Below are 14142 nucleotides of genomic sequence, written 5' to 3' on the forward strand. Positions count from 1 at the left end.
GTGTGTGTGTGTCCTGTGTGTGTGTGTGTGTGTCCTGTGTGTGTGTGTGTGTGTATGTGTGTATGTGTGTGTGTATTTGTCCTTTGTGTGTGTATGTGTGTGTGTGTGTGTGTGTGTGTGTATTTGTCCTGTGTGTGTGTGTGTATTTGTCCTGTGTGTGTGTGTGTGTATTTTTGTCCTGTGTGTGTATGTGTGTATTTGTCCTGTGTGTGTGTGTATATTTGTCCAGTGTGTGTGTGTGTGTATTTGTCCAGTGTGTGTGTGTGTGTGTGTGTGTGTATTTTTGTCCTGTGTGTGTATGTGTATTTTTGTCCTGTGTGTGTGTGTGTGTATTTGTCCAGTGTGTGTGTGTGTGTATTTTTGTCCTGTGTGTGTGTGTGTGTTTTTGTACTGTGTGTGTGTGTGTGTGTGTATTTTTGTCCTGTGTGTGTGTGTGTGTGTATTTTTGTCCTGTGTGTGTGTGTGTGTATTTTTGTCCTGTGTGTGTGTGTGTGTGTTTTTGTCGTGTGTGTGTGTGTGTGTGTTTTTGTCCTGTGTGTGTGTGTGTGTGTGTGTGTGTGTGTGTGTGTGTGTGTGTGTGTGTGTGTGTGTGTGTGTGTGTGTGTGTGTGTGTGTGTGTGTGTGTGTGTGTGTGTGTTTTGTCCTGTGTGTGTGTGTGTGTGTGTGTGTGTTTTTGTCCTGTGTGTGTGTGTGTGTGTGTGTTTTTGTCCTGTGTGTGTGTGTGTGTGTTTTGTCCTGTGTGTGTGTGTGTGTTTTTGTCCTGTGTGTGTGTGTGTGTGTGTGTATGTATTTGTCCTTTGGGTGTGTGTGTGTGCGTGTGTGCATTTGTCCTGAGTGTGCGTGTGTGTATTTGTGTGTGTTTCGCACTAGAAACATTAATTACACACACACACACACACACACACACACACACACACACACACACACACACACACACACAGGACAAATACACACACACACACACAGGACAAATACACACACACACACACAGGACAAATACACACACACACACACAACTTTGTCCAAGTGGTGGTCAGAATGTTTGTCTTAACTAGCCTGAAAAGTCCAACATGTCTGATATGAACATTGACATAAACCCTCTACATACTTGAGTTTCTCCAGTCTGCAGTGTGGATCCTCCAGTCCAGCAGAGAGCAGTCTGACTCCTGAGTCTCCTGGGTGATTGTAGCTCAGGTCCAGCTCTCTCAGGTGTGAGGGGTTTGACCTCAGAGCTGAGACCAGAGAAGCACAGCCTTCCTCTGTGACTAGACAGCCTGACAGCCTGCAAAGAGTCAAATCATATTAAAATCACACTGATATTCTTTGGTGGTGAAAATAGTGGCAGTATATTTCTTCAACATATTCAGATATATCAGTCATGAAACCTTCCATATCTATTCAGAAATGAATGTATCATATTATAAATTACAAATTATCAATGTGTTACCTGCAGATAGAAACATATATAGTACAAATATTTGAGTAGACTGACCAGACCAGTTTAAAAGCAGTATCAGTCAAAAGACAGACAGTGAGGTATCAGATTTAGATTGTATTGAGTATACAGTCCACACCATATCTATTTTGACAGTGAAGATAACAATTTAAATGTGGTTCTAAACTCTAACATTTTGGATTTCAGATCAAATGTTTCATATGAGGTGACAGTATATAATGTCACCTTTTATTTGAGGATATTTTCATACATATCTGTTTCATTATTTAGAAAAATGAAAGCACTTTATGTATCTAGTCCCCCTATTTAAAGAAGTCATATGTTTTCTGACCAATTCACTCATAGTGGCTTAAAGTAGTCACAAGTTGAGTATTTGATCCGATATTCCTTGAACGCAGCGACTACATTAAGCTTGTGACTCAAACTCGTTGATTGATTTTGCAGTTTGTTTTGGTTGTGTTTTGGGTTGTGTTTTGCCCAATATTAAAATGGTGGATGGTGTAACGTCTGCTTCCAGCTCACACTCTCAAACACGTAGATCCCCCTGAACGCAGCTCACTCTCCAGATCCCAGTCACCTGAATTCTGATCACCTGTTCACACACCTGTATGTCATTATCAAACTCTATTTAGTTCAGTTCTTTGCACCCCCATCATTGTGATGTAATGTTTGATTTGCGACACACGGCTATTCGGAGCGCTGACTTTCCTTTAATTTACTCCTCCCGTGTATGATAGTTTTTGCCTGCCTCCCTAATGATGCCTTTTGCCTATTCCCTGCCTGTACCTTAGCCCATTGGATTTCCTGTTATCAACCTATTCCCTGCCTGTACCTTAGCCCATTGGATTTCCTGTTATCAACCTATTCCCTGCCTGTACCTTAGCCCATTGGATTTCCTGTTATCAACCTATTCCCTGCCTGTACCTTAGCCTATTGGATTTCCTGTTATCAACCTATTCCCTGCCTGTACCTTAGCCCATTGGATTTCCTGTTATCAACCTATTCCCTGCCTGTACCTTAGCCTATTGGATTTCCTGTTATCAACCTATTCCCTGCCTGTACCTTAGCCCATTGGATTTCCTGTTATCAACCTATTCCCTGCCTGTACCTTAGCCTATTGGATTTCCTGTTATCAACCTATTGCCTGATCTCCCGGACCACGGCCTTTTCCCTGCCTGTTGCATCTTTGGACCCTTTTTGATCTTCTGCCTGCCCCTGGACCTGTGGTCCTTTACAATAAACACCTGCTGAGCCCTGCACTTGAAACCAGCTCTCTGTCTCCCATCGTGTTCATTACAGATGGTGACTGGAGTCATTTTATTTACAAGTGAGTAGATAACATGTTTCTAAACACTACTAAAAGCATCCTGATGATGCCATGATTAAGAAAAATCATGAATGAATCATGAATAATAGTGAGAAAGTTACAGAAGCTACAACAAAACATGCTAACCTCTCACCATTACCAATAACAGAGGATACAACAAAACATGCTAACCTCTCACCATTACCAATAACAGAGGATACAACAAAACATGCTAACCTCTCACCATTACCAATAACAGAGGCTACAACAAAACATGCTAACCTCTCACCATTACCAATAACAGAGGATACAACAAAACATGCTAACCTCTCACCATTACCAATAACAGAGGCTACAACAAAACATGCTAACCTCTCACCATTACCAATAACAGAGGCTACAACAAAACATGCTAACCTCTCACCATTACCAATAACAGAGGCTACAACAAAACATGCTAACCTCTCACCATTACCAATAACAGAGGATACAACAAAACATGCTAACCTCTCACCATTACCAATAACAGAGGCTACAATAAAACATGCTAACCTCTCACCATTACCAATAACAGAGGCTACAACAAAACATGCTAACCTCTCACCATTACCAATAACAGAAGCTACAACAAAACATGCTAACCTCTCACCATTACCAATAACAGAAGCTACAACAAAACATGCTAACCTCTCACCATTACCAATAACAGAGGATACAACAAAACATGCTAACCTCTCACCATTACCAATAACAGAGGCTACAACAAAACATGCTAACCTCTCACCATTACCAATAACAGAGGATACAACAAAACATGCTAACCTCTCACCATTACCAATAACAGAGGCTACAACAAAACATGCTAACCTCTCACCATTACCAATAACAGAGGATACAACAAAACATGCTAACCTCTCACCATTACCAATAACAGAAGCTACAACAAAACATGCTAACCTCTCACCATTACCAATAACAGAGACTACAACAAAACATGCTAACCTCTCACCATTACCAATAACAGAGGATACAACAAAACATGCTAACCTCTCACCATTACCAATAACAGAGGCTACAACAAAACATGCTAACCTCTCACCATTACCAATAACAGAGGCTACAACAAAACATGCTAACCTCTCACCATTACCAATAACAGAGGATACAACAAAACATGCTAACCTCTCACCATTACCAATAACAGAGGCTACAACAAAACATGCTAACCTCTCACCATTACCAATAACAGAGACTACAACAAAACATGCTAACCTCTCACCATTACCAATAACAGAGGCTACAACAAAACATGCTAACCTCTCACCATTACCAATAACAGAGGCTACAACAAAACATGCTAACCTCTCACCATTACCAATAACAGAGGCTACAACAAAACATGCTAACCTCTCACCATTACCAATAACAGAGGCTACAACAAAACATGCTAACTCCTCACCATTACCAATAACAGAGGATACAACAAAACATGCTAACCTCTCACCATTACCAATAACAGAGGATACAACAAAACATGCTAACTCCTCACCATTACCAATAACAGAGGCTACAACAAAACATGCTAACCTCTCACCATTACCAATAACAGAGGATACAACAAAACATGCTAACCTCTCACCATTACCAATAACAGAGGATACAACAAAACATGCTAACCTCTCACCATTACCAATAACAGAGGCTACAACAAAACATGCTAACCTCTCACCATTACCAATAACAGAGGCTACAACAAAACATGCTAAACTCTCACCATTACCAATAACAGAGACTACAACAAAACATGCTAACCTCTCACCATTACCAATAACAGAGGCTACAACAACACATGCTAACCTCTCACCATTACCAATAACAGAGGATACAACAACACATGCTAACCTCTCACCATTACCAATAACAGAGGCTACAACAAAACATGCTAACCTCTCACCATTACCAATAACAGAGGCTACAACAAAACATGCTAACCTCTCACCATTACCAATAACAGAGGCTACAACAACACATGCTAACCTCTCACCATTACCAATAACAGAGGATACAACAACACATGCTAACCTCTCACCATTACCAATAACAGAGGCTACAACAAAACATGCTAACCTCTCACCATTACCAATAACAGAGGCTACAACAAAACATGCTAAACTCTCACCATTACCAATAACAGAGGCTACAACAAAACATGCTAACCTCTCACCATTACCAATAACAGAGGATACAACAAAACATGCTAACCTCTCACCATTACCAATAACAGAGGCTACAACAAAACATGCTAACCTCTCACTATTACCAATAACAGAGGCTACAACAAAACATGCTAACCTCTCACCATTACCAATAACAGAGGCTACAACAAAACATGCTAACTCCTCACCATTACCAATAACAGAGGATACAACAAAACATGCTAACCTCTCACCATTACCAATAACAGAGGATACAACAAAACATGCTAACCTCTCACCATTACCAATGTATTTATTTATAAGCACCTCACATTGTGCTTACTCACTACATGGTAGATATTCCCTCAGCGAAGTATGGCAGTTCCATGCAGGTTTCCTCACCAAGTCCAAGGCAGCACAGCTACCCATGCAGACAGTACTCCTTAGTAACCGATATCCCCATGGCAACACGAACTCGTTTAGCTTCCCAAGCAATTATCTCCCGGTGTCACACGATGCTAGGCTAACCTCTAGGGTGGCTAATACCTCCACAACAAGACGGTAGCTTCAGTCTTTACTAAGTTTTAACTAAATTATAACAACTCTTTTATTAAATAAAACATGTATTTCCCTTCATGTCTTAGTAGCTATGGGTTTTGTTGTAGTTCTGTCGTCTTCTTTTATAATTTTTCTTCACCAACCGTCCTGAGGTAAAACGTCCATCCTTTCATCAACGTCTTTTTCCCTCCCGTTAACCAGGTCAACTCCCATTGGCCACAACTTAACAAGCGACCTTATTGGTCAAAACGTAAACTTCAAAGTAAAACAAACTATTCACTTATACATTAAATAAATATTTCTTCAAAAAGCATAATGCATTAACAACATTACAGTTTAGGAGCATTTCAATCATCTTTTAAATATAATACCAATTAATTATAACAAATAAACTCAATACTTGGTTCAAACAAGGGTATTACACAAACATACAGTCAATAATACAGTAGAAAAATAAGTCTATATACAATGTGAGCAAATGAAGTGAAATAAGGGAGGTAAAGGCAAAAAAAGGCCATGGTGGCAATGTAAATCCAATATAGCAAGTAAAACACTGGAATGGTAGATATGCAGTGGAAGAAAGTGCAAAGTAGAAATAATGGGGTGCAAAGGAGCTTAATAAATAAATACAGTAGGGCAAGAGGTAGTTGGGCTAAATTATAGATGGGCTATGTAAAGGTGCAGTAATCTGTGAGCTGCTCTGACAGCTGGTGCTTAAAGCTAGTGAGGGAGATAAGTGTTTCCAGTTTTAGAGATTTTTGTAGTTCGTTCCAGTCATTGGCAGCAGAGAACTGGAAGAAGAGGCGGCCGAAGGAGGAATTGGCTTTGGGGTGACCAGGGAGATATACCTGCTGGAGCGCGTGCTACAGGTGGGTGCTGCTATGATGACCAGTGAGCGGAGATAAGGGGGAACTTTACCTAGCAGGGTCTTGTAGATGACCTGGAGCCAGTGGGTTTGGCGACGAGTATGAAGCGAGGGCCAGCCAACGAGAGTGTACAGGTCACAGTGGTGGGTAGTATATGGGGCTTTGGTGACAAATCGGATGGCACTGTGACAGACTGCATCCAATTTATTGAGTAGGGTATTGGAGGCTATTTTGTAAATGACATCGCCGAAGTCGAGGATCGGTAGGATGGTCAGTTTTATGAGGGTATGTTTGGCAGCATGAGTGAAAGATGCTTTGTTGCGAAATAGGAAGCCAGTTCTAGATTTAACTTTGGATTGGAGATGCTTATAGTGAGTCTGGAAGGAGAGTTTACAGTCTAACCAGACACCAAGGTATTTGTAGTTGTCCACATATTCTAAGTCAGAACCGTCCAGAGTAGTGATGCTGGACGGGCGGGCAGGTGCAGGCAGCGATCGGTTGAAGAGCATGCATTTAGTTTTACTTGTATTTAAGAGCAGTTGGTGGCCACGGAAGGAGAGTTGTATGGCATTGAAGCTCGTCTGGAGGGTTGTTAACACAGTGTCCAAAGAAGGGCCATTAGTATGGTGTCGTCTGCGTAGAGGTGGATCAGAGACTCACCAGCAGCAAGAGCGACATCATTGATGTATACAGAGAAGAGAGTCGGCCCAAGAATTGAACCCTGTGGCACCCCCATAGAGACTGCCAGAGGTCGGGACAACAGGCCCTCCGATTTGACACACTGAACTCTATCAGAGAAGTAGTTGGTGAACCAGGCGAGGCAATCATTTGAGAAACCAATGTTATTGAGTCTGCCGATGAGGATGTGGTGATTGACAGAGTCGAAAACCTTGGCCAGGTCAATTAATACGGCTGCACAGTATTGTTTCTTATCGATGGCGGTTAAGATATCGTTTAGGACCTTGAGCGTGGCTGAGGTGCACTTGCTGTTTGAGGTGAAGAAACATTTGCTTTGAGAAGCTCCACAACTCATTAGTGGTGGTGCATTAAGACAATCAGAAATACTATCAGACATCCCCAAATGGGCACATTTATAGGCCTACATTTGCACACAGGCAAGGTAGACTAGTCCTACTTCTATATGCGTAATTAGGTGTGCGTCCTTACTCAACATTGACAGGAGTGTTTCAAACAAAAGACAATTAATAAATTGACAAAACTGAAGCATCTTGCGGGGTCAGGTCTGGGTGGTCTGCCAGGGGCCGTTTCATTTAGTGTCCGTTTGGGTCGGCATTGAGAATGATTGTATTGTCCCATAGTACCGAAGTTGACCGACTAAAAGGGGAGTGTAACTTTATGACTATTGTTGGATTCTAAACTTTGATCATATTAAAGACATGATAGATCAGACACAGAGTATATAAAGGAGTGAGATCTGTAGAAAGACAGAGTGGCTGTGGAATGTGCTGGGTGGACGGGAGGAGATCACAGGATTGCTTTAGGGGAAGCGGATGGACATCTGTGGATTAGGCGAAGGAGGGGTTGAGGTCAGGAGGTCAGGTCAGATCCCCTGATGGGAGTAATAAGGGTTTAGTATCCTGTTACCCTCTTCCTGTTGAACCAGAAGATGTAAGGATTGGTTTGAAGGAGTGTACAAAGTGGGGTATATATACTTGTGATGGTGAGAACATGTTTTTGTCTGAATTACAGCTGTAACGACCCTTTGGGAAGAATTAAACTTGCACAAGCTTCTCTAGTGTCCGTGAGTTATTTACTCTGAAAAATTAGAACCTAACACTATAATTACTGTTCCCTGAAGGAGGGAAATGAGGTGCAACACTTGTTTGGCCCCACCCCTTCCTGGGTCGGTGAAGAGCGGTATTAAATTTTAAGGAATAAACCCGAGCCTCACGCTCATCACCTGTGGAAGGCGGGGCTTCCAGCGACGGGTGAATGAAAATGCACTCGACCTTCGTATCATTTAGTGGCTCCTTATGTTACTCTGGGAAAACAGTTTGTGGGCACAGAAATACTAAATCATTTCAGAGTTTGCTGTATCCAATGTTTTTTAACTGAGTCATCTTCTAATCCAAGATGGCGTAGCAGTATGACGTGATTGTTGTTGTAAATGTTGTTGTTTTTCGTCTTTTTTGTATATATTGCAAAATATTTCAATCTCTTTTTCCATGTTTAAATTAAATATACTTTCCGGCAATCCGCCTCACCCAATGTGATACGGATCTGCTATTTTTTAGACCTTATAGCTAGAACCTCCATCAGAACCTAGCCATCAGGAGCTAAGCAGCTAATTAGCAACTAGCTATTTAGTCATTTTTAGCCACTGCTTTACCTTTTTAGCTCAGACACCAGCCGCTTTTTGCCTGGATTATACCTGCCAGTCTGCACAGCGCGTTATCAACCCTGAGCATATTGGACTTTTTTCTCCACTACATCACCGTATTCCTGCCGTAAGCTCTGGACCATTACATCGGATAATCACAGCTAGCTAGCTGCTACCGAGTGGCCCAGCCTCGAAGCTAGCCTTGAGCCAGGCCCATCTCCCGGCCTGCTCAGTGGACCCTATGATCACTCGGCTACACAGCTGATGCCTCCCAGACTCTTCACTAGAAGCCACTACATCACCGGATTCCTGCCGTGATGACCTTTGCACCGGAGTGGCTATAGTGGCTAACACCCTTGTCCTGAAGCTAGCACCAGTTAGCCTTGAGCCAGGTGCATCTCCCGGCTAGCAAACAAAATTACTCCAGCTACAATACCTCTTTTGCCAATTGGCCTGGACCCTTTGTAAACATGGAGCCCCGCCAATCCATCGCGACTGGTCTGCCAACGTAATCCGTCCGATGTGCCCTCAACTGGCCTTTGCAGGATGTCGGTGACGCCCTTGTCCCGAAGCTAGCACCAGTTAGCCTCGAGCCAGGCGCGGAAGATGCTAGCGTAGTAACGACTACCTAACTGATTCCCTGTTTCATATATTCCTGTTCACTGGACCCTATGATCACTTGGCTACATAGCTGATGCCTGCTGGATTGTTCATTAATCACGGGTCTCCATTTTGTTTATTTTGTTTATCTGTCTGCCACAGACTCGAACTCAGGCCCCGTATGTAGTTAACTGACCCTCTCTGCCCATTCATCACCATTTTACCTGTTATTGTCTTAGCTGATTAACTGTTGTTGTCTTACCCGTTGTTCTCTTAGCTAGCTCTCCCAATCAACACTTGTGATTGCTTTATGCCTCGCTTTATGTCTCTCTAATGTCAATATGCCTTGTATACTGTTGTTTAGGGTAGTTATCCTTGTTTTATTTTACTGCAGAGCCCCTAGTCCCACTCAACATGCCTCAGAGAACTCTTTTGTCCCACCTCCCACACATGCGGTGACCTCACCTAGCATAACCGGTGCCTCCGGAGATGCAACCTCTCTTATCGTCACTCAATGCCTAGGTTTACCTCCACTGTACCCGCACCCTACCATACCCCTGTCTGTACATTATGCCTTGAATCTATCCTACCACGCCCAGAAATCTGCTCCTTTTATTCTCTGTTCCCAACGCAGTATTCGACCAATTCTGATAGCCTTTAGCCGTACCCTCATCCTACTCCTCTGTTCCTCGGGTGATGTAGAGGTTAACCCAGGCCCTGTGTGATGTCCTGGCCGTGTCTGAATCTTGGCTTAGGAAGGCAACCAGAAATTCTGAAATTTCCATCCCCAACCACAACATTTTCAGTCAAGATAGAATTGTCAAAAAGAGAGGAGTTGCAATCTACTGCAGAGATGTCCTGCAAAGTTCTGTCATACTTCCCAAGTCCATACCCAAACAGTTCGAGCTTCTAATTTTAAAAATGAATCTCTCCAGAAATAAGTCTCTCACTGTTGCCGCCTGTTATAGACCCCCTCAGCTCCCAGCTGTGCCCTGGAAACCATGTGTGAATTGATTGCCCCCTATCTATCTTCAGATTTGGTTATATTAGGTGACCTAACCTGGGATATGCTTAACACCCCGGCCGTCCTACAATCCAAGCTAGATGCCCTCAATCTCACACAAATTATCAAGGAAACCACCAGGTACAACCCTAAATCCCTAAACATGGGCACCCTCATAGATATTATCCTGACCAACTTGCCCTCTAAATACACCTCTGCTGTTTTCAATCAGGATCTCAGCGATCGTTGCCTGCATCCGCTATGGGTCCGCGGTCAAACGACCACCCCTCATCACTGTCAAACGCTCCCTAAAACACTTCTGCAAGCAGGCCTTTCTAATCGACCTGGCCCGGGTATCCTGGAAGGACTTTTACCTCATCCAGTCAGTAGAGGATGCCTGGTTGTTCTTTAAAAGTAATTTCCTCACCACCTTAAATAAGCATGCCCCTTTCAAAAAATGTAGAACTAAGGACAGATATAGCCCTTGGTTCACTCCAGACCTGACTGCCCTCGACCAGCACAAAAACATCCTATGGCGTACTGCATTAGCATCGAATAGTCCCCGCGATATGCAACTTTTCAGAGAAGTCAGGAACCAATACACACAGTCAGTTAGGAAAGCAAAGGCTAGCTTTTTCAAACAGAAATTTGCATCCCGTAGCTCTAACTCCAAAAAGTTTTGGGACACTGTAAAGTCCATGGAGACTAAGAGCACCTCATCCCAGCTGCCCACTGCACTGAGGCTAGGAAACACTGTCACCACCGATAACTCCACGATAATCGAGAATTTCAATTAGCATTTCTCTACGGCTGGCCATGCTTTCCTCATCGCTACCCCAACCCCGGCCAACAGCTCCCCACAGCTACTTCCCTAAGCCTCCCCATCTTCTTCTTCACCCAAATCCAGATAGCTGATGTTCTGAAAGAGTTGCAAAACCTGGACCCGTACAAATCAGCTGGTCTTGACAATCTGGACCCTCTCTTTCTAAAATTATCCGCCGCCATTGTGGCAACCCCTATTACTAGTCTGTTCAACCTCTTTCATATCGTCTGAGATTCCTAAAGATTGGAACGCTTCCGTGGTCATCCCCCTCTTCAAAGGAGGTGACACTCTAGACCCAAACTGTTACAGACCTATATCCATCCTGCCCTGCCTTTCTAACGTCTTCGAAAGCCAAGTTAACAAACAGATCACTGACCATTTTGAATCCCACCGTACCTTCTCCGCTGTGCAATCCGGTTTCCGAGCTGGTCACGGGTGGACCTCATCCATGCTCAAGGTACTAAACGATATCACAACCGCCATCGATAAAAGACAGTACTGTGCAGCCGTCTTCATCGACCTGGCCAAGGCTTTCGACTCTGTCAATCACCGTATTCTTATTGGCAGACTCATCAGCTGATAAGAACAACCGATCAATCAACAACCGATCGCTGCCTACACCCGCCCGACTAGCATCACTACTCTGGATGGTTCTGACTTAGAATATGTGGACAGCTACAATACCTAGGTGTCTGGTTAGACTATAAACTCTCCTTCCAGACTAATATTAAAATATTAAGCATCTCCAATCCAAAATGAAATCTAGAACCGGCTTCCTATTTCGCAACAAAGCCTCCTTCAGTCACGCTGCCAAACATACCCTCGTAAAACTGACTATCCTACCGATCCTTAACTTCGGCGATGTCATTTACAAAATAGCCTCCAACACTCTACTCAGCAAACTGGATGCAGTCTATCACAGTGCCATCCGTTTTGTCACCAAAGCCCCATATACCACCCACCACTGCGACCTGTATGCTCTTGTCGGCTGGCCCTCGCTACATATTCGTCGCCAAACCCACTGGCTCCAGGTCATCTATAAGTCTTTGCTAGGCCGCCTTAACTCAGCTCACTGGTCACCATAGCAACACCCACCCATAGCACGCGCTCCAGGAGGTATATCTCACTGGTCATCCCCAAAGCCAACACCTCCTTTGGCCGCCTTTCCTCCAGTTGTCTGCTGCCAATGACTGGAACGAATTGCAAAATTGCTGAAGTTGGAGACATATATCTCCCTCACTAACTTTAAGCATCAGCTATCTGATCAGCTTACCGATCGCTGCAGCTGTACACAGCCCATCTGTAAATAGCCCATCCAACTACCTACCTCATCCCCATGTTTTTATTGACTTTTTTTGCTCTTTTGCACACCAGTATTTCTACTTACACATCATCATCTGCACATCTATCCCTCCAGTGTAAATTTGCTAAATTGTAATTACTTCGCTACTATGGCCTATTTATTGCCTTACCTCCATACTCCATTTGCACACACTGTATATAGATTTTTCTAATTGTGTTATTGACTGTTTGTTTGTTTATCCAACGTGTAACTGTTGTTTTTGTCGCTTTGCTTTATCTTGGCCAGGTAACTGGCCTACCTGGTTAAATAAAGGTAAAAAAATATATAGTAACTTTATTGACAACACCCAAATGGATACTGTCATTAATGTGGTTCTTCAATAATTACTCATAATTCTTAATACTGTAGCTGTTTAGTTACAGTCACATGTTCAACGATCATCAGCTGATCCAGGAATGCAACAACATGCAACAACAACCAAAAGTGCTTCTTCATTCATTACTCTGGTAAAGACAGTTATGCCGTGCTCCACGTTGGATCCAACATTCCTGCTTTGCTCATAATGTGTAGAGAACTGTTCCTTGATGGATAGGCTATTGTACAACACACAGAGCTATTTTCCTGTATTTGTTGTTAGGTGAAGTTATGGGCCAATTTGGCAAACAAGCAGTGTACAAACCCTCATTGTCAGGCTGATGGAAAAGCCAAGGAGCATTTTACTGGTTGAAGTGTTTTTTAAGTGTAAAGCCGTTGACTTACAACAATAACACAAACATATTAAGCAGGACATTCAAACGAGCCTTACAATTATAATCCAAAGTAGTGTGAAATGAACTCATCAGCAACCTGGAAATGGAGGCTACTCCCCTGAGTTTCCCCCATTCACATTCAGAATACATTGTGAAAAACTAAAATCTTTTCTCACCATTTTTGCTCCAGGCAGATATACTACATCCATAACTAGTGGTTTCCTCATTACCAGATATACTACATCCATAACTAGTGGTTTCCTCATTAGCAGATATACTACATCCATAACTAGTGGTTTCCTCATTACCAGATATACTACATCCATAACTAGTGGTTTCCTCATTACCAGATATACTACATCCATAACTAGTGGTTTCCTCATTACCAGATATACTACATCCATAACTAGTGGTTTCCTCATTACCAGATATACTACATCCATAACTAGTGGTTTCCTCGTTACCAGATATACTACATCCATAACTAGTGGTTTCCTCATTACCAGATATAGTACATCCATAACTAGTGGTTTCCTCATTAGCAGGGAGGAGTTTCTGTAATCAAATTGTGTGTGCTTTGCCCTCGTGCTGAAAGGACCTATATTGGAGACCAAAAGTCATCTGGCACACTGCTTAGAGTTACAACAACTTTAATAACTTATTTGTAGTTACTACTAATGTGAAAACAAGACTAAATATGACTTGTTGCTAACTTGACTGTCTTAATTGTCAAATAATTTAACAGATATGAATTGTTGTACAACTTCACGGGTATGCTCTGGGCATCACCTCAAATAAACAGTCTCAGACCTGCAGACCTGCTGTTTTCAACTCTCTAGAGACAGCAGGAGCGGTAGATATACTCTCAATGATCAGCTATGAAAAGCCAACTGACATTTACTCCTGGGGTCCTGACCTGTTGCACCCTCGACAACTACTGTG

The 14142-nt window shown here is 42.8% G+C and overlaps 1 protein-coding gene across 1 annotated transcript in view; it reads left to right on the forward strand.

The window, feature by feature from the left end:
- Nucleotides 1-14142, forward strand: part of LOC106612281 (zinc finger protein 883-like) — a gene marked incomplete at its 3' end in the record, with an annotated part of 87067 nt that overhangs the window by 35058 nt on the left and 37867 nt on the right. The gene's annotated exons all lie outside the window — the stretch shown is intronic.

The sequence above is a fragment of the Salmo salar genome, chromosome ssa03 (genome assembly GCF_905237065.1).
Source record: "Salmo salar chromosome ssa03, Ssal_v3.1, whole genome shotgun sequence".
NCBI classification, from domain to species: Eukaryota; Metazoa; Chordata; class Actinopteri; order Salmoniformes; family Salmonidae; genus Salmo; species Salmo salar.